The sequence below is a fragment of the Anomaloglossus baeobatrachus genome, chromosome 2 (genome assembly GCF_048569485.1).
Source record: "Anomaloglossus baeobatrachus isolate aAnoBae1 chromosome 2, aAnoBae1.hap1, whole genome shotgun sequence".
Lineage (NCBI taxonomy): Eukaryota > Metazoa > Chordata > Amphibia > Anura > Aromobatidae > Anomaloglossus > Anomaloglossus baeobatrachus.
The window spans coordinates 356,306,217-356,325,181 of record NC_134354.1 but is presented as its reverse complement, the minus strand read 5'-3'; the positions used below and the strand labels follow the sequence as shown (position 1 = coordinate 356,325,181).

The following is an 18,965-nucleotide window of genomic DNA, read 5'->3' as shown; positions in this document are numbered from 1 at the left end:
TTTGGGTTTCTTTTTTATTGACCATTTTAGCAGAAAACATAATCCCATATTATAAAAATCCTGTTTGTTTCAAAATATATAGTTCCTTTAAATACAAAAGCAAACGACTAAACTATGTAGAAAAAAGTAACACATTCATTGTAAACTTCCATTTAAGCAAAATTCCTTAGTAGGAATAAAACTGGTAAAATATGTAATAACAATTGTAAATGTTTCATTAACCAAAAATACTTTCCTTCAGCAATAAAAAGGCCCCGTCAGTTACAATTCTGCTCTGCTAGCCAATACACAGTAACTTTCCATCAGGTTTCATAGAGTAGTGGTCATCATGTCTGCTTAACACGCAGAAGGTCCTGCGTTCAATCCCCAGTGAAACCAATCTGTTCTTGGTGTTGAAATAATACCCAATTGAACTACAATATATGAAGGTCTTGGCTTTGTTGCCGAATGATGGGATGTTTTGGCTTCCATCACCAACAGAGCTACGAATTTGTTTTTTTTTTTCCCTGGCGGTCAAAACTCGTCTCTAATTGCCATTACTTTGCAGGCTTTCAAAGGTTTCATAGTGTAGTGGAAATCACGTTTGCTTTACATGCAGAAGGCCCTGGGTTCAATCCCCAGTGAAATCCATGTGTTCTTGGTGTTGAAATAATATCCTATCAACCTGCAATCTATAAAGTTGTTGGCTTTGTTGCTGAATAACGGGATGTTTTAGCTTCCATCACCAACAGAGCTACAAATTTGTTTTTTTTTCCCTGGCGGTCAAAACTCGTCTGTAATTGCCATTACTTTGCAGGATTTCAAAGGTTTCATAGTGTAGTTTTCATCACGTCTGCTTCACACGCAGAAGGCCACTGGGTTCAATCCCCAGTAAAAACAAGCCGTTTTCGCTGTTGAATTAATATGCTATACACCTGTAATATATGAAATTCTTGGTTTTGTTGCCAACTGATAATATATTTTGGCTTCCATCACCAAAAGAACTACGATTTTGGGTTTCTTTTTTATTGACCATTTTAGCAGAAAACATAATCCCATATTATAAAAATCCTGTTTGTTTCAAAATATATAGTTCCTTTAAATACAAAAGCAAACGACTAAACTATGTAGAAAATAGTAACACATTCAATGTAAACTTCCATTTAAGCAAAATCCCTTTGTAGGAATAAAACTGGTAAAATATGTAATAAAAATTGTAAATGTTTCATTAACCAAAAATACTTTCCTTCAGAAATAAAAAAGGCCCGTCAGTCACAATTCTGCTCTGCTAGCCAATACACAGTAACTTACCATCAGGTTTCAAAGTGTAGTGCTCATAACGTCTGCTTAACACGCAGAAGGTCCTAGGTTGAATCCTTAGTAAAACCTATCTGTTCATGGTGTTGAAATAAAACCCTATCAACCTGCAGTATATGATGTTCTTGGCTTTGTTGCCGAATGACCGGATGTTTTAGCTTACATCACCAACAGAGCTACAAATTTGTTTTTTTTCCCCTGGCGGTCAAAACTCGTCTCTAATTGCCGTTACTTTGCAGGCTTTCAAAGGTTTCATAGTGTAGTAGAAATCACATCTGCTTTACACGCAGACGGTCCTGGGTTCAATCCCCAGTGAAACCCATGTGTTCTTGGTGTTGAAATAATCCCCTATCAACCTGCAGTATATAAAGTTCTTGGCTTTGTTGCCGAATAACGGGATGTTTTAGCTTCCATCACCAACAGAGCTACGAATTTGTTTTTTTTCCCCTGGCGGTCAAAACTCGACTCTAATTGCCATTACTTTGCAAGATTTCAAAGGTTTCATAGTGTAGTGGAAATTACGTCTGCTTTACATGCAGTAGGTCCTGGGTTCAATCCCCAGTAAAACCAATCTGTTCTTGGTTTTGAAATAATACTCAATTAAACTACAATATATGAAGTTCTTGGCTTTGTTGCCGAATGATGGGATGTTTTGGCTTCCATCCCCAAAAGAGCTACGAATTTGTTTTTTTTTTCCCTGGCGGTCAAAACTCGTCTCTAATTGCCATTACTTTGCAGGTTTTCAAAGGTTTCATAGTGTAGTGGAAATCACATCTGCTTTACACGCAGAAGGTCCTGGGTTCAATCCACAGTGAAACCAAACTGTTTTTGGTGTTGAAGTAATTTCCTATCGACTTGTAATATGTGAAATTCTTACTTTCGTTGCCAAATGACAATACATTTTGGCTTCCATCACAAAGAGAACTACGATTTTGGGTTTCTTTTTTATTGACCATTTTAGCAGAAAACATAATCCCATATTATAAAAATCCTATTTGTTTCAAAATATATAGTTCCCATAAATACAAAAGCAAAAGACCAAACTATGGAGAAAAAAGTAACACATTAAATATAAACTTCAATTTAAGCAAAATCCCTTTCTAGGAATAAAACTAATAAAATATGTAATATTAATTGTAAATGTTTCATTAACCAAAAATACTTTCCTTCAGCAATAAAAAGGCCCCGTCAGTCACAATTCTGCTCTGCTAGCCAATACACAGTAACTTTTCGTCAGGTTTCATAGTGTAGTGGTCATCACATCTGCTTAACACGCAGAAGGTCCTGGGTTCAATCCCCAGTGAAACCAATCTGTTCTTAGTGTTGAAATAATACGCTATCCAACTACAATATATGAAGTTCTCGGCATTGTTGCCGAATGACGGTATGTTTTGGCTTCCATCACAAACAGAACTACAAATTATTTTTTTTTTTTTCCCCTGGCTGTCAAAACTCGTCTCTAATTGCCATTACTTTGCAGGATTTCACAGGTTTCATAGTGGAGTGGTCATCACGTCTACTTCACATGCAGAAGGTTCTGGGTTCAATCCCCAGTAAAAACAAGCCGTTTTCCCTGTTGAAGTCATTTGCTATCAACCTGTAATATATGAAATTCTTGGTTTTGTTGCCAACTGATAATATATTTTGGCTTCCCTCACCAAGAGAACTACGATTTTGGGTTTCTTTTTTATTGACCATTTTAGCAGAAAACATAATCCCATATTATAAAAATCCTGTTTGTTTCAAAATATATAGTTCCTTTAAATACAAAAGCAAATAACTAAACTATGTGGAAAAAAGTAACACATTCAATGTAAACTTCCTTTTAAGCAAAATCCCTTTGTAGGAATAAAACTGGTAAAATATGTAATAAAAATTGTAAATGTTTCATTAACCAAAAATACTTTCCTTCAGCAATAAAAAGGCCCCGTCAGTCACAATTCTGCTCTGCTAGCCAATACACAGTAACTTTCCATCAGGTTTCATAGAGTAGTGGTCATCACGTCTGCTTAACACGCAGAAGGTCCTGCGTTCAATCCCCAGTAAAACCAATCTGTTCTTGGTGTTGAAATAATACTCAATTAAACTACTATATATGAAGTTCTTGGCTTTGTTGCCGAATGATGGGATGTTTTGGCTTCCATCCCCAACAGAGCTACGAATTTGGTTTTTTTTTCCCTGGCGGTCAAAACTCATCTCTAATTGCCATTACTTTGCAGGCTTTCAAAGGTTTCATAGTGTAGTGGAAATCACGTGTGCTATACACACAGAAGGTCCTGGGTTCAATCCCCAGTGAAACCCATGTGTTCTTGGTGTTGAAATAATCCCCTATCAACCTGCAGTATATAAATTTCTTGGCTTTGTTGCCAAATAACGGGATGTTTTAGCTTCCATCACCAACAGAGCTACGAATTTGTTTTTTTTCCCCTGGCGGTCAAAACTCGTCTCTAATTGCCATTACTTTGCAGGATTTCAAAAGTTTCATAGTGTAGTGGTCATCATGTCTGCTTCACACGCAAAAGTTCCTGGGTTCAATCCCCAGTGAAACCAATCTGTTTTTGGTGTTGAAGTAATTTCCTATCGACTTGTAATATGTGAAATTCTTGGTTTTGTTGCCAAATGACAATACATTTTGGCTTCCATCACAAAGAGAACTACGATTTTGGGTTTCTTTTTTATTGACCATTTTAGCAGAAAACATAATCCCATATTATAAAAATCCTATTTGTTTCAAAATATATAGTTCCCATAAATAGAAAAGCAAAAGACCAAACTATGGAGAAAAAAGTAACACATTCAATATAAACTTCAATTTAAGCAAAATCCCTTTGTAGGAATAAAACTGGTAAAATATGTAATAATAATTGTAAATGTTTCATTAACCAAAAATACTTTCCTTCAGCAAAAAAATGGCTCCGTCAGTCACAATTCTGCTCTGCTAGCCAATACACAGTAACTTTTCGTCAGGTTTCATAGTGTAGTGGTCATCACGTCTGCTTAACACGCAGAAGGTCCTGGGTTCATTCCCCAGTGAAACCAATCTGTTCTTAGTGTTGAAATAATACGCTATCCAACTACAATATATGAAGTTCTCGGCTTTGTTGCCGATTGACGGGATGTTTTGGCTTCCATCACAAACAGAACTACAAATTATTATTTTTTTTTTCCCCTGGAGGTCAAAACTCGTCTCTAAATGCCATTACTTCGCAGGATTTCACAGGTTTCATAATGGAGTCGTCATCACGTCTACTTCACACGCAGAAGGTCCTGGGTTCAATCCCCAGTAAAATCAAGCCGTTTTCACTGTTGAAGTAATTTGCTATCAACCTGTAACATATGAAATTCTTTGTTTTGTTGCCAACTGATAATATATTTTGGCTTCCATCACCAAGAGAACTACGATTTTGGGTTTCTTTTTTATTGACCATTTTAGTAGAAAACATAATCCCATATTATAAAAATTCTGTTTGTTTCAAAATATATAGTTCCTTTAAATACAAAAGCAAATAACTAAACTATGTGGAAAAAAGTAACACATTCAATGTAAACTTCCTTTTAAGCAAAATCCCTTTGTAGGAATAAAACTGGTAAAATATGTAATAAAAATTGTAAATGTTTCATTAACCAAAAATACTTTCCTTCAGCAATAAAAAGGCCCCGTCAGTCACAATTCTGCTCTGATAGCCAATACACAGTAACTTTCCATCAGGTTTTATAGAGTAGTGGTCATCACGTCTGCTTAACACGCAGAAGGTCCTGCGTTCAATCCCCAGTAAAACCAATCTGTTCTTGATGTTGAAATAATACTCAATTAATCTACAATATATGAAGTTCTTGGCTTTGTTGCCGAATGATGGGATGTTTTGGCTTCCATCCCCTACAGAGCTACGAATTTGTTTTTTTTTCCCTGGCGGTCAAAACTCGTCTCTAATTGCCATTAATTTGCAGGATTACAAAGGTTTCATAGTGTAGTGGAAATCATGTCTGCTTTACACGCAGACGGTCCTGGGTTCAATCCCTAGTGAAACCCATGTGTTCTTGGTGTTGAATTAATCCCCTATCAACCTGCAGTATATTAAGTTCTTGGCTTTGTTGCCGAATAACGGGATGTTTTAGCTTCCATCACCAACAGAGCTACGAATTTGTTTTTTTTTCCCTGGCGGTCAAAACTCGTCTCTAATTGCCATTACTTTGCAGAGTTTCAAAGGTTTCGTAGTGTAGTGGTCATCACGTCTGCTTCACACGCAGAAGGTCCTGGGTTCAATCCCCAGTGAAACCAATCTGTTTTTGGTGTTGAAGTAATTTCCTATCGACATGTAATATGTGAAATTCTTGGTTTCGTTGCCAAATGACAATACATTTTGGCTTCCATCACAAAGAGAACTACGATTTTGGGTTTCTTTATTATTGACCATTTTAGCAGAAATCATAATCCCATATTATAAAAATCCTATTTGTTTCAAAATATATAGTTCCCATAAATACAAAAGCAAAAGACCAAACTATGGAGAAAAACGTAACACATTCAATATAAACTTCAATTTAAGCAAAATCCCTTTGTAGGAATAAAACTGGTAAAATATGTAATAATAATTGTAAATGTTTCATTAACCAAAAATACTTTCCTTCAGCAATAAAAAGGCCCCGTCAGTCACAATTCTGCTCTGCTAGCCAATACACAGTAACTTATCGTCACGTTTCATAATGTAGTGGTCATCACGTCTGCTTAACACGCAGAAGGTCCTGGGTTCAATCCCCAGGGAAACCAATCTGTGCTTAGTGTTGAAAAAATAATACGCTATCCAACTACAATATATGAAGTTATCGGCATTGTTGCCGAATGACGGTATGTTTTTGCTTCCATCACAAACAGAACTACAAATTATTATTTTTTTTTCCCCTGGCGGTCAAAACTCGTCTCTAAATGCCATTACTTAGTTGGCTACAAAACTAGGGGGAACCCTACGTCATTTTGTTTTCATTGTTTTGGCTAAATACAAAGCTAAGCACCCCTTAGTGCCACATGAAAGGCACCAAAGGGTGCTCCACTTATTCTCCACTTTTTCTCCACTTCTCCACTTTTTCTCCACTTTTTCTCCACTTTTTATCCATTTTTTTCTCCACTTTTTCTCCATTTTTTTCTCCACTTTTTCTCCATTTTTTTCTCCACTTTTTCTCTACTTTTTCTCCATTTTTTCTCCACTTTTTCTCCGTTCTTTATGTATTAGTCGGTCTACCCATTAGCTCTGCCATGCATACTGTAGCTCTACACCTACTGCACATGTTACTTTATGATTGACATCTTTTTCGTACCAGAGCTGTCTAAGCCTACTCTGACCCCATATTTGTCATTACTATATTGTCCTTGTACTGTATTATGACATTTGTATCATGTGTTTCATTTCTTGCTGTGTTGCAATTTTTTTGCTGCATCCCAATTGTACCTCTACATTGTTCGAGTTTATATTATTGTTCTCTCACTCTTATGTGATACTGATTATTGTCATTTTTCATGATTACATGCAGATAAGTCCAATCTGACGAAGGCTCAGGCCGAAACGTCATTTGTAACTTGTTTTGGACAAAAACATATATGCTTATGAAAAATTTTTTTTTCTTAATACGGACCAATAAAGAGTGATTTTGCATTACTATCCGTTGTGACTTACTGACTTAGTCTGGGAGATTTAGAGTGCCGAGGCTACTCTCTAATTTTATCTATTATTACCTCTGAGCACCTATATACCAGTGAGCAGAGCTTCCTCTACAGTAGTTCCCCTGATTAGGCATGCCCTTACCTCATGAGCAGGGCATTGCAGCTTTGGTAGCAACCATTACGACATGGACTCTGCTGCTGTGGACCCAGGGAGAGTGAGTGCAGATTCATTGCACCCACACTCCTCACATGAAGGGTCCGCACTCCTAGAAAATGGGGGATACGTTCCCTGAGTGTCTCCCCCCCATATTCTAGACGGTCCAGAGTCGTCGTGGGACCCCTTTATTTTTTTTCTTACAATAAATTGGTGAAAGAGGAAATGTTTTGGGGACTGTTTTTTCAAATAAAATTCTTTTGTCGATTTTTTTTTTTTTGTTAGTACTGACAGTTTATGATGTTGGGTATCTAATAGACGCCATAACATCACAAACTGCTGGGCTTGATCTCAGGTGACTTTACAGCTAGTATCAACCCGATTTATTACCCCGTTTGCCACTGCACCAGGGCACGGGATGAGCTGGGGTGAAGCACCAGGATTGGCGCATTTAGTGGATGCGCCACGTCTGGGGTGCCTGCGGCCTGCTATTTTTAGGCTGTGAAGGCCCAGTAACTATGTACCTTCCCACCTTGAGAATACCAGACCACAGCTGTCCGCTTTACCTTGGCTGGTGATCCAATTTGGGGGGGACCCTACTTTTATTGTGTAATTATTAATATTTATAAAATAATTATAAAAAAGAGCCTGAGGGGACCTCCACATTGGATCCCCAACCACGGTAAAACTGCCAGCTGTGGTTTTCAGGCTACAGCCGTCTGCTTTACCTTAGCTGGCTATCAAAAATGGGGGGACCCAACGTCATTTTTTTTTTTAACTATTTTTTAAATAGAAAAAATTAATGGGCTTCCCTGTATTTTGATTGCCAACCAAGGTAACGGCAGGCAGACTGGGGTGGCAACCCATAGCTGTCTGCTTTATCTGCACTGAGAATCAAAAATACCGCGGAGCGCTAGGTCATTTTTTTAAAGATTTATTTTTACAGCACTGTGATGTCCAGCAATCAAAATACAGGGAAGCCCAATTTGTTTTTAGTTATTTAAATAAATAATTAAAAAAAAATATATATGGGCTCCCGCTGCATTTTTTGTATTGCTAGGTAAGGGTAATCCAAGCAGCTACTGGCTGCTAACCCCCACTGCTTGGTGTTACCTTCACTGGCAATGGAAAATCCAGGGAAGCATTTTTTATTTTTTTTGCCAAAAAACTACAAAAAAAGGACGTGAGCTTCGCCATATTTTTGTATGCTAGCCAGGTATAGCAGGCAGGTGCTGGAAGAGTTGGATACAGCGCCAGAAGATGGCGCTTCTTTGAAAATGCCATTTTCTGAGGCAGCTAAAGACTGCAATTCTCAGCAGTGGGGCCCAGAAAGCTCAGGCCAACCTGTGCTGCGGATTCCAATCCCCAGCTGCCTAGTTGTACCTGGCTGGACACAAAAATGGGGCGAAGCCTACGTCATTTGTTTTCTAATTATTTAATGAAATTCATGAAATAATAGAAAAAGGGCTTCCCTTTATTTTTGGTTCCCAGCCGGGTACAAATAGGCAACTGGGGGTTGGGGGCAGCCGTACCTGCCTGCTGTACCTGGCTAGCATACAAAAATATGGCGAAGCCCACATAATTTTTTCAGGGGGCAAAAAACTTCTGCATACAGTCCTGGATGGAGTATGCTGAGCCTTGTAGTTCTGCAGCTGCTGTGTGTCTGTATGGAGAAGAGCAGACAGCAGCTGCAGAACTACAAGGCTCAGCATACTCCATCCAGGACTGTATGCAGAATTTTTTTGCCCACCAAAAAAATGACGTGGGCTTCGCCATATTTTTGTATGCTAGCCAGGTACAGCAGGCAGCCACGGGCTGCCTCCAACCCCCAGTTGCCTATTTGTACCCGGCTGGGAACCAAAAATATAGGGAAGCCCGTTTTTTTTAATTATTTCACTTATTTCATGAAATAATTAAAAAACAAATGACGTGGGCTTCGCCCCATTTTTTGTGTCCAGCCGGGTACAACTAGGCAGCTGGGGATTGGAATCCGCAGCACAGGTTAGCCCGAGGTTTCTGGTCGCCTCTGCTGCGAATTTCAGTCCGCATCCGTCCCAGAAAATGGCGCTCTCATAGAAGCGCCATCATCTGGCGCTGTATCCAACTCTTCCAACAGCCCTGAAGCCGGGTGGCTTGTTGGGTAATCATGCGTTAATACTGGCGTTGTTTTACTAGCCAGTATTAAGCCAGAGATTCTTAATGTCAGGCACGTTTGACCCGGCCATTAAGAATCTCCAATAAAGGGTTAAAAAAAAACACCACACAGAGAAAAAAATACTTTAATAGAAATAAATACACAGACACATTAGAGACTCCATCTTTATTACCCCCTGTCAGCCCTCCACGATCCTGCTCTTCTGTCTTCTTTCTTTCTAGTGTAGTAGTAGTGATGATTGTAGTGAGGATGAGGTTCACCAACTCATCACTTGGGGCTGAGGAACCTCATCCTCACTACAATCCTCACTAGTGTAGTAGTAGTGATGATTTTAGTGAGGATGAGTTTACCCAGCTCATCACTTGGGGCTGAGGAACCTCATCCTCACTACAATCCTCACTAGTGTAGTAGTAGTGACGATTGTAGTGAGGATGAGTTTACCCAGCTCATCACTTGGGGCTGAGGAACCTCATCCTCACTACAATCATCACTAGTGTAGTAGTAGTGATGATTGTAGTGAGGATGAGTTTACCCAGCTCATCACTTGGGGCTGAGGAACCTCATCCTCACTACAATCATCACTAGTGTAGTAGTAGTGACGATTGTAGTGAGGATGAGTTTACCCAGCTCATCACTTGGGGCTGAGGAACCTCATCCTCACTACAATCATCACTAGTGTAGTAGTAGTGACGATTGTAGTGAGGATGAGTTTACCCAGCTCATCACTTGGGGCTGAGGAACCTCATCCTCACTACAATCCTCACTAGTGTAGTAGTAGTGACGATTGTAGTGAGGATGAGTTTACCCAGCTCATCACTTGGGGCTGAGGAACCTCATCCTCACTACAATCCTCACTACAATCGGGAAGCAGCGTGCAGCCTTCACTCCGTGAGTGATCAGTGCTGGCTGTCAGCGGTAACAGCAGTAACGCTGACAGACGCGTTACCATAGCAACGGTGCTCTCGGAGCCGCGGTTAGCGGTGACGTCACCGCTAACTGCGTTGCTATGGCAACGGTGATCTCCGTTAATGAACGGCTGTGTCAGCCGGTCCCTAACGGAACGGGTAGTCGACCGTGTGGGAGAGCATGTCGCCGGTACACGGCGATACACATATGTGCACCATGTACCGGAGAGATGCACTCGCAGGTCCTACATGATGCGTCATAGTCATGTGACCAGTCTGTAGCCAATGAGATAATAGCCACGTGACTGGTCACATGGCTATTTTGACGTCATGATAGGTCCTGCATCTCAGCTGGCAGTGCTGGTCACGGGGAGGATTCAGCGATCATCGGATGGAATAGCGGCAGGAGACAGAGTACAGGAGGGATCGCGGGGACTGGTAAGTGTTATGGCAATGTTTATTAACTGTTTGTGTACATTTATAATGCATTTTTATGTGTTTGTGATTGCCTCCCATTATAGCCTATTGGTTCGAGTTCGGTTCGTCGAACGTTCGACGAACCGAACTCGAACGGGACCCCCGTTCGGCGAACCGACTCGAGCCGAACCGCGACCGGTTCGCTCATCTCTAGTCCTGGGTTCAATTCCCAGTGAAACCAATCTGTTCTTAGTGTTGAAATAATACGCTATCCAACTCCAATATATGAAGTTCTCGGCTTTGTTGCCGAATGACGGGATGTTTTGGCTTCCATCACAAACAGAACTACAAATTATTTTTTTTTTTCCCCTGGCGGTCAAAACTCGTCTCTAAATGCCATTACTTCGCAGGATTTCACAGGTTTCATAGTGGAGTCGTCATCACGTCTACTTCACACGCAGAAGTTCCTGGGTTCAATCCCCAGTAAAAACAAGCCATTTTCGCTGTTGAAGTAATTTGCTATCAACCTGTAACATATGAAATTCTTTGTTTTGTTGCCAACTGATAATATATTTTGGCTTCCATCACCAAGAGAACTATGATTTTGGGTTTCTTTTTTATTGACCATTTTAGCAGAAAACATAATCCCATATTATAAAAATCCTATTTGTTTCAAAATATATAGTTCCCATAAATACAAAAGCAAAAGACCAAACTATGGAGAAAAAAGTAACACATTCAATATAAACTTCAATTTAAGCAAAATCCCTTTGTAGGAATAAAACTGGTAAAATATGTAATAATAATTGTAAATGTTTCATTAACCAAAAATACTTTCCTTCAGCAATAAAAAGGCCCCGTCAGTCACAATTCTGCTCTGCTAGCCAATACACAGTAACTTTTCGTCAGGTTTCATAGTGTAGTGGTCATCACGTCTGCTTAACACGCAGAAGGTCCTGGGTTCAATCCCCAGTGAAACCAATCTGTTCTTAGTGTTGAAATAATATGCTATCCAACTACAATATATGAAGTTCTCGGCTTTGTTGCCGAATGACGGGATGTTTTGGCTTCCATCACAAACAGAACTACAAATTATTTTTTTTTTTCCCCTGGCGGTCAAAACTCGTCTCTAAATGCCATTACTTTGCAGGATTTCAAAGGTTTCATAGTGGAGTCGTCATCACGTCTACTTCACACGCAGAAGGTCCTGGGTTCAATCCCCAGTAAAAACAAGCAGTTTTCGCTGTTCAAGTAATTTGCTAACAACCTGTAATATATGAAATTCTTGGTTTTGTTGCCAACTGATAATATATTTTGGCTTCCCTCACCAAGAGAACTACGATTTTGGGTTTCTTTTTTATTGACCATTTTAGCAGAAAACATAATCCCATATTATAAAAATCCTGTTTGTTTCCAAAAATATAGTTCCTTTAAATACAAAAGCAAACAACTAAACTATGTGGAAAAAAGTAACACATTCAATGTAAACTTCCTTTTAAGCAAAATCCCTTTGTAGGAATAAAACTGGTAAAATATGTAATAAAAATTGTAAATGTTTCATTAACCAAAAATACTTTCCTTCAGCAATAAAAAGGCCCCGTCAGTCACAATTCTGCTCTGCTAGCCAATACACAGTAACTTTCCATCAGGTTTCATAGAGTAGTGGTCATCACGTCTGCTTAACACGCAGAAGGTCCTGCGTTCAATCCCCAGTAAAACCAATCTGTTCTTGGTGTTGAAATAATACTCAATTAAACTACAATATATGAAGTTCTTGGCTTTGTTGCCGAATGATGGGATGTTTTGGCTTCCATCCCCAACAGAGCTACGAATTTGTTTTTTTTTTCCCTGGCGGTCAAAACTCGTCTCTAATTGCCATTACTTTGCAGGCTTTCAAAGGTTTCATAGTGTAGTGGAAATCACGTCTGCTTTACACGCAGAAGGACCTGGGTTCAATCCCCAGTGAAACCCATGTGTTCTTGGTCTTGAAATAATCTCCTATCAACCTGCAGTATATAAAGTTCTTGGCTTTGTTGCTGAATAACGGGATGTTTTAGCTTCCATCACCAACAGAGCTACGAATTTGTTTTTTTTCCACTGGCGGTCAAAACTCGTCTGTAATTGCCATTACTTTGCAGGATTTCAAAGGTTTCATAGTGTAGTGGTCATCACATCTGCTTCCACGCAGAAGGTCCTGGGTTCAATCCCCAGTGAAACCAATCTGTTTTTGGTGTTGAAGTAATTTCCTATCGACTTGTAATATGTGAAATTCTTGGTTTCGTTGCCAAATGACAATACATTTTGGCTTCCATCACAAAGAGAACTACGATTTTGGGTTTCTTTTTTATTGACCATTTTAGCAGAAAACATAATCCCATATTATAAAAATCCTATTTGTTTCAAAATATATAGTTCCCATAAATACAAAAGCAAAAGACCAAACTATGGAGAAAAAAGTAACACATTCAATATAAACTTCAATTTAAGCAAAATCCTTTTGTAGGAATAAAACTGGTAAAATATGTAATAATAATTGTAAATGTTTCATTAACCAAAAATACTTTCCTTCAGCAATAAAAAGGCCCCGTCAGTCACAATTCTGTTCTGCTAGCGAATACACAGTAACTTTTCGTCAGGTTTCATAGTGTAGTGGTCATCACGTCTGCTTAACACGCAGAAGGTCCTGGGTTCAATCCCCAGAGAAACCAATCTGTTCTTAGTGTTGAAATAATACGCTATCCAACTACAATATATGAAGTTCTCGGCATTGTTGCCGAATGACGGTATGTTTTGGCTTCCATCACAAACAGAACTAAAAATTTTTATTTTTTTTTCCCCTGGCGGTCAAAACTCGTCTCTAAATGCCATTACTTTGCAGGATTTCGCAGGTTTCATAGTGGAGTCGTCATCACGTCTACTTCACACGCAGAAGGTCTTGGGTTCAATCCCCAGTAAAAGCAAGCCGTTTTCGCTGTTGAAGTAATTTGCTATCAACCTGTAATATATGAAATTCTTGGTTTTGTTGCCAACTGATAATATATTTTGGCTTCCCTCACCAAGAGAACTACGATTTTGGGTTTCTTTTTTATTGACCATTTTAGCAGAAAACATATCCCATATTATAAAAATCCTGTTTGTTTCCAAATATATAGTTCCTTTAAATACAAAAGCAAACAAGTAAACAATGTGTAAAAAAGTAACACATTCAATGTAAACTTCCTTTTAAGCAAAATCCCTTTGTAGGAACAAAACTGGTAAAATATGTAATAAAAATTGTAAATGATTCATTAACCAAAAATACTTTCCTTCAGCAATAAAAAGGCCCCGTCAGTCACAATTCTGCTCTGCTGGCCAATACACAGTAACTTTCCATTAGGTTTCATAGAGTAGTGGTCATCATGTCTGCTTAACACGCAGGAGGTCCTGCGTTCAATCCCCAGTAAAACCAATCTGTTCTTGGTGTTGAAATAAAACTCAATTAAACTACAATATATGAAGTTCTTGGCTTTGTTGCCGAATGATGGGATGTTTTGGCTTCCATCCCCAACAGAGCTACGAATTTGGTTTTTTTTTCATGGCGGTCAAAACTCATCTCTAATTGCCATTACTTTGCAGGCTTTCAAAGGTTTCATAGCGTAGTGGAAATCACGTCTGCTTTATACGCAGGAGGTCCTGGGTTCAATCCCCAGTGAAACCCATGTGTTCTTGGTGTTGAAATAATCCCCTATCAACCTGCAGTATATAAAGTTCTTGGCTTTGTTTCCGAATAACGGGATGTTTTAGCTTCCATCACCAACAGAGCTACGAATTTGTTTTTTTTCCCCTGGCGGTCAAAACTCGTCTCTAATTGCCATTACATTGCAGGATTGCAAAGGTTTCATAGTGTAGTGGTCATCACGTCTGCTTCATTCGCTGAAGGTCCTGGGTTCAATCCCCAGTGAAACCAATCTGTTTTTGGTGTTGAAGTAATTTCCTATCGACTTGTAATATGTGAAATTCTTGGTTTCGTTGCCAAATGACAATACATTTTGGCTTCCATCACAAAGAGAACTACGATTTTGGATTTCTTTTTTATTGACCATTTTAGCAGAAAACATAATCCCATATTATAAAAATCCTATTTGTTTCAAAATATATAGTTCCCATAAATACAAAAGCAAAAGACCTAACTATGGAGAAAAAAGTAACACATTCAATATAAACTTCAATTTAAGCAAAATCCCTTTGTAGGAATAAAACTGGTAAAATATTTAATAATAATTGTAAATGTTTCATTAACAAAAAATACTTTCCTTCAGCAATAAAAAGGCCCCGTCAGTTACAATTCTGCTCTGCTAGCCAATACACAGTAACTTTCCATCAAGTTTCATAGAGTAGTGGTCATCACGTCTGCTTAACACGCAGACGGTCCTGCGTTCAATCCCCAGTAAAACCAATCTGTTCTTGGTGTTGAAATAATACTCAATTAATCTACAATCTATGAAGTTCTTGGCTTTGTTGCCGAATAACGGGATGTTTTAGCTTCCAGCACCAACAGAGCTACGAATTTGTTTTTTTTTCCCCTGGCGGTCAAAACTCGTCTCTAAATGCCATTACTTTGCAGGATTTCACAGGTTTCATAGTGGAGTCGTCATCACGTCTACTTCACACGCAGAAGGTCCTGGGTTCAATCCCCAGTAAAAACAAGCGGTTTTCTCTGTTGAAGTAATTTGCTATCAACCTGTAACATATGAAATTCTTTGTTTTGTTGCCAACTGATAATATATTTTGGCTTTTATCACCAAGAGAACTACGATTTTGGGTTTCTTTTTTATTGACCATTTTAGCAGAAAACATAATCCCATATTATAAAAATCCTGTTTGTTTCAAAATATATAGTTCCTTTAAATACAAAAGCAAACAACTAAACTATGTGGAAAAAAGTAACACATTCAATGTAAACTTCCTTTTAAGCAAAATCCCTTTGTAGGAATAAAACTGGTAAAATATGTAATAAAAATTGTAAATGTTTCATTAACCAAAAATACTTTCCTTCAGCAATAAAAAGGCCCTGTCAGTCACAATTCTGCTCTGCTGGCCAATACACAGTAGCTTTCCATCAGGTTTCATAGAGTAGTGGTCATCACTAGAGTTGAGCGCGGTTCGCGGTTCGAGGTTCTCCAGTTCGGGGCTCGAGTGATTTTTGGGGCTGTTCTAGATCGAACTAGAACTCGAGCTTTTTTGCAAAAGCTCGATAGTTCTAGAAATGTTCGAGAACGGTTCTAGCAGTAAAAAGCAGGGCTTTTTACGGCTACAGTGTGCAGGAGCCATCACTGGCAGCCTGCCACAAGCTGGTAACCAAGAAAAACATCGGGTATCCAACCAAAGCGCTTTGGTTAGTAACCCGATGTTTATCCTAGTTACGTGCAGGAAGCCCACACTTCCCCGCTCAGCTCGCTCCTCCCCCTCCTGCCCGCGGCATGTACACATACACTCACACACACACTCACACACACATTCCCGCTCGGCTTACCTGCGGTGATGAAGTCCTGCCATCCCGACCTCAGCGCTGTCACTGTCCTCCATGGCCGCCGCTTGTCACGTCACCTCTCGCTTCCGACCCGAGACTGACTAGCGGTGACGTCACGGGCCTCTCTCGAGACTTGGTGTGAAGGCTCCGGTCATTGAACTCAGTGACAGGGGTTGTCGGCAGTGCTGGAGATCAGCGCAGGTAATGTACCTCGCTGACAGCAGCACTTGTCATGCCCTGCAGTGACCTGGGCTGACCCATTGATGTTAGCTCAGGTCACTGCACTGCTCTCCCAGCCAATGGGGAACATTCTGTTCTTCATTGACTGGGACAGTGTTAATCGTCATGGCAACCCCTTGGATTACACCAGACCTGGATTTATTTTTCATTCTAATAAATTGGTTAAAGAGGGAATGTTTTGGGGAGTGTTTTTTCAAATAAAAATGTGTTTGTCGTCTATTTTTTTTTATTACTGACTGGGTTGGTGATGTCGGGTATCTGATAGACGCCTGACCTCACCAACCCCAGGGCTTAATGCCAGGTGACATTACACATCTGGTATTAACCCCATATATTACCCCGTTTGCCACCGAACTAGGGCGCGGGATGAGCTGGGGCGAAGCACCAGGATTGGCGCATCTAATGGATGCGCCACTTCTGGGGCGGCTGCGGCCTGCTATTTTTAGGCTGGGGAGAGTCCAATAACCATGGACCTCCCTAGTCTGAGAATATCAGGCCCCAGCTGTCTGCTTTACCTTGGCTGGTGATCCAATTTTGGGGGACCCCTACGTGTTTTTTTTTTTAATTATTTATTTAATTTAAAATAACAGCGTGGGGTGCCCTCAGTTTTGGATTACCAGCCAAGGTGAGGTTGCCAGCTGTGGTCTGCAGGCTGCAGCCGTCTGCTTTACCCCAGCTGGCTACAAAACTAGGGGGAACCCTACGTCATTTTTTTTTTCATTTTTTTGGCTAAATAAAAAGCTAAGCACCCCTTAGTGCCACATGAAAGGCACCAAAGGGTGCTCCACTTTTTCTCCATTTTTTCTCCACTTTTTCAACATTTTTTCTCCACTTTTTCTCCATTTTTTTCTCCACTTATTCTCCACTTTTTCTCCACTTATTCTCCACTTATTCTCCACTTTTTCTCCACTTATTCTCCATTTTTTCTCCACTTTTTCTACATTTTTTCTCCACTTATTCTCCACTTATTCTCCACTTTTTCTCTACTTTTTCTCCACTTTTTCTCCATTTTTTTCTCCACTTATTCTTAACTTTTTCTCCACTTATTCTCCACTTTTTCTCCATTTTTTTCTCCACTTTTTCTCCACTTTTTCTCCACTTTTTCTCCATTTTTTTCTCCACTTTTTCTCCACTTTTTCTCCACTTTTTCTCTATTTTTTTCTCCACTTTTTTCTCCACTTTTTCTCCACTTTTTCTCCACTTTTTCTCTATTTTTTTCTCCACTTTTTTCTCCACTTTTTCTCCACTTTTTCTCCACTTTTTCTCTATTTTTTTCTCCACTTTTTTCTCCACTTTTTCTCCACTTTTTCTCCACTTTTTCTCTACTTTTTCTCCACTTTTTCTCAACTTTTTTCTCAACTTTTTTCTCCACTTTTTCTCCACTTATTCTCCACTTTTTCTCCACTTTTTCTACATTTTTTCTCCACTTTTTCTACATTTTTTTCTCCACTTTTTCTCCACTTTTTCACCACTTTTTCTCCATTTTTTTCTCCACTTTTTCTCCTCTTATTCTCCACTTTTTCCCGATTTATTACCCTGTTTGCCATTGCACCAGGGCACGGGATGAGCTGGGGTGAAGCGCCAGGATTGGCGCATCTAGTGGATGCGCCACGTCTGGGGTGCCTGCGGCCTGCTATTTTTAGGCTGTGAAGGCCCAATAACTATGGACCTTCCCACCCTGAGAATCCCAGACCACAGCTGTCCGCTTTACCTTGGCTGGTGATCCAATTTGGGGGGGACCCTACTTTTATTGTGTAATTATTAATATTTATAAAATAATTATAAAAAAGAGCCTGAGGGGACCTCCACATTGGATCCCCAACCACGCTAAAGCTGCCAGCTGTGGTTTTCAGGCTACAGCCGTCTGCTTTACCCTAGCTGGCTATCAAAAATGGGGGGACCCAACGTCATTTTTTTTTTTAACTATTTTTTAAATAGAAAAAATTAATGGGCTTCCCTGTATTTTGATTGCCAACCAAGGTAACGGCAGGCAGATGGGGGTGGCAACCCATAGCTGTCTGCTTTATCTGCGCTGAGAATCAAAAATACCGCGGAGCGCTACGTCATTTTTTTAAAGATTTATTTTTACAGCACTGTGATGTCCAGCAATCAAAATACAGGGAAGCCCATTTTATTTTTAGTTATTTAAATAAATAATTAAAAAAAATATATATGGGCTCCCGCTGCATTTTTTGTATTGCTAGCTAAGGGTAATCCAAGCAGCTACTGGCTGCTAACCCCCACTGCTTGGTGTTACCTTCACTGGCAATGGAAAATCCAGGGAAGCATTTTTTATTTTTTTTGCCAAAAAACTACAAAAAAAGGACGTGAGCTTCGCCATATTTTTGTATGCTAGCCAGGTATAGCAGGCAGGTGCTGGAAGAGTTGGATACAGCGCCAGAAGATGGCGCTTCTATGAAAATGCCATTTTCTGAGGCGGCTGCAGACTGCAATTCGCAGCAGTGGGGCCCAGAAAGCTCAGGCCAACCTGTGCTGCGGATTCCAATCCCCAGCTGCCTAGTTGTACCTGGCTGGACACAAAAATGGGGCGAAGCCTACGTCATTTGTTTTCTAATTATTTCATGAAATTCATGAAATAATAAAAAAGGGCTTCCCTTTATTTTTGGTTCCCA

General features: G+C 39.7%; 5 non-coding genes across 5 annotated transcripts; all 5 read left to right on the top strand.

Annotated features, from left to right (window-relative positions):
- Window positions 1-2,532: 2,532 nt before the first annotated feature.
- On the top strand, window positions 2,533-2,605 carry TRNAV-AAC (transfer RNA valine (anticodon AAC)). The gene has a single exon. It is a non-coding gene; the product is annotated as a tRNA-Val (tRNA).
- A 2,897-nt stretch (window positions 2,606-5,502) lies between these two features.
- TRNAV-CAC (transfer RNA valine (anticodon CAC)) lies at window positions 5,503-5,575 on the top strand. The gene has a single exon. It is a non-coding gene; the product is annotated as a tRNA-Val (tRNA).
- A 5,916-nt stretch (window positions 5,576-11,491) lies between these two features.
- Window positions 11,492-11,564, top strand: TRNAV-AAC (transfer RNA valine (anticodon AAC)). Its single transcript has one exon. It is a non-coding gene; the product is annotated as a tRNA-Val (tRNA).
- Window positions 11,565-12,481: 917 nt separating this feature from the next.
- Window positions 12,482-12,554, top strand: TRNAV-UAC (transfer RNA valine (anticodon UAC)). Its single transcript has one exon. It is a non-coding gene; the product is annotated as a tRNA-Val (tRNA).
- Window positions 12,555-14,207: 1,653 nt separating this feature from the next.
- TRNAI-UAU (transfer RNA isoleucine (anticodon UAU)) lies at window positions 14,208-14,280 on the top strand. The gene has a single exon. It is a non-coding gene; the product is annotated as a tRNA-Ile (tRNA).
- The last annotated feature ends 4,685 nt before the right edge of the window (window positions 14,281-18,965 follow it).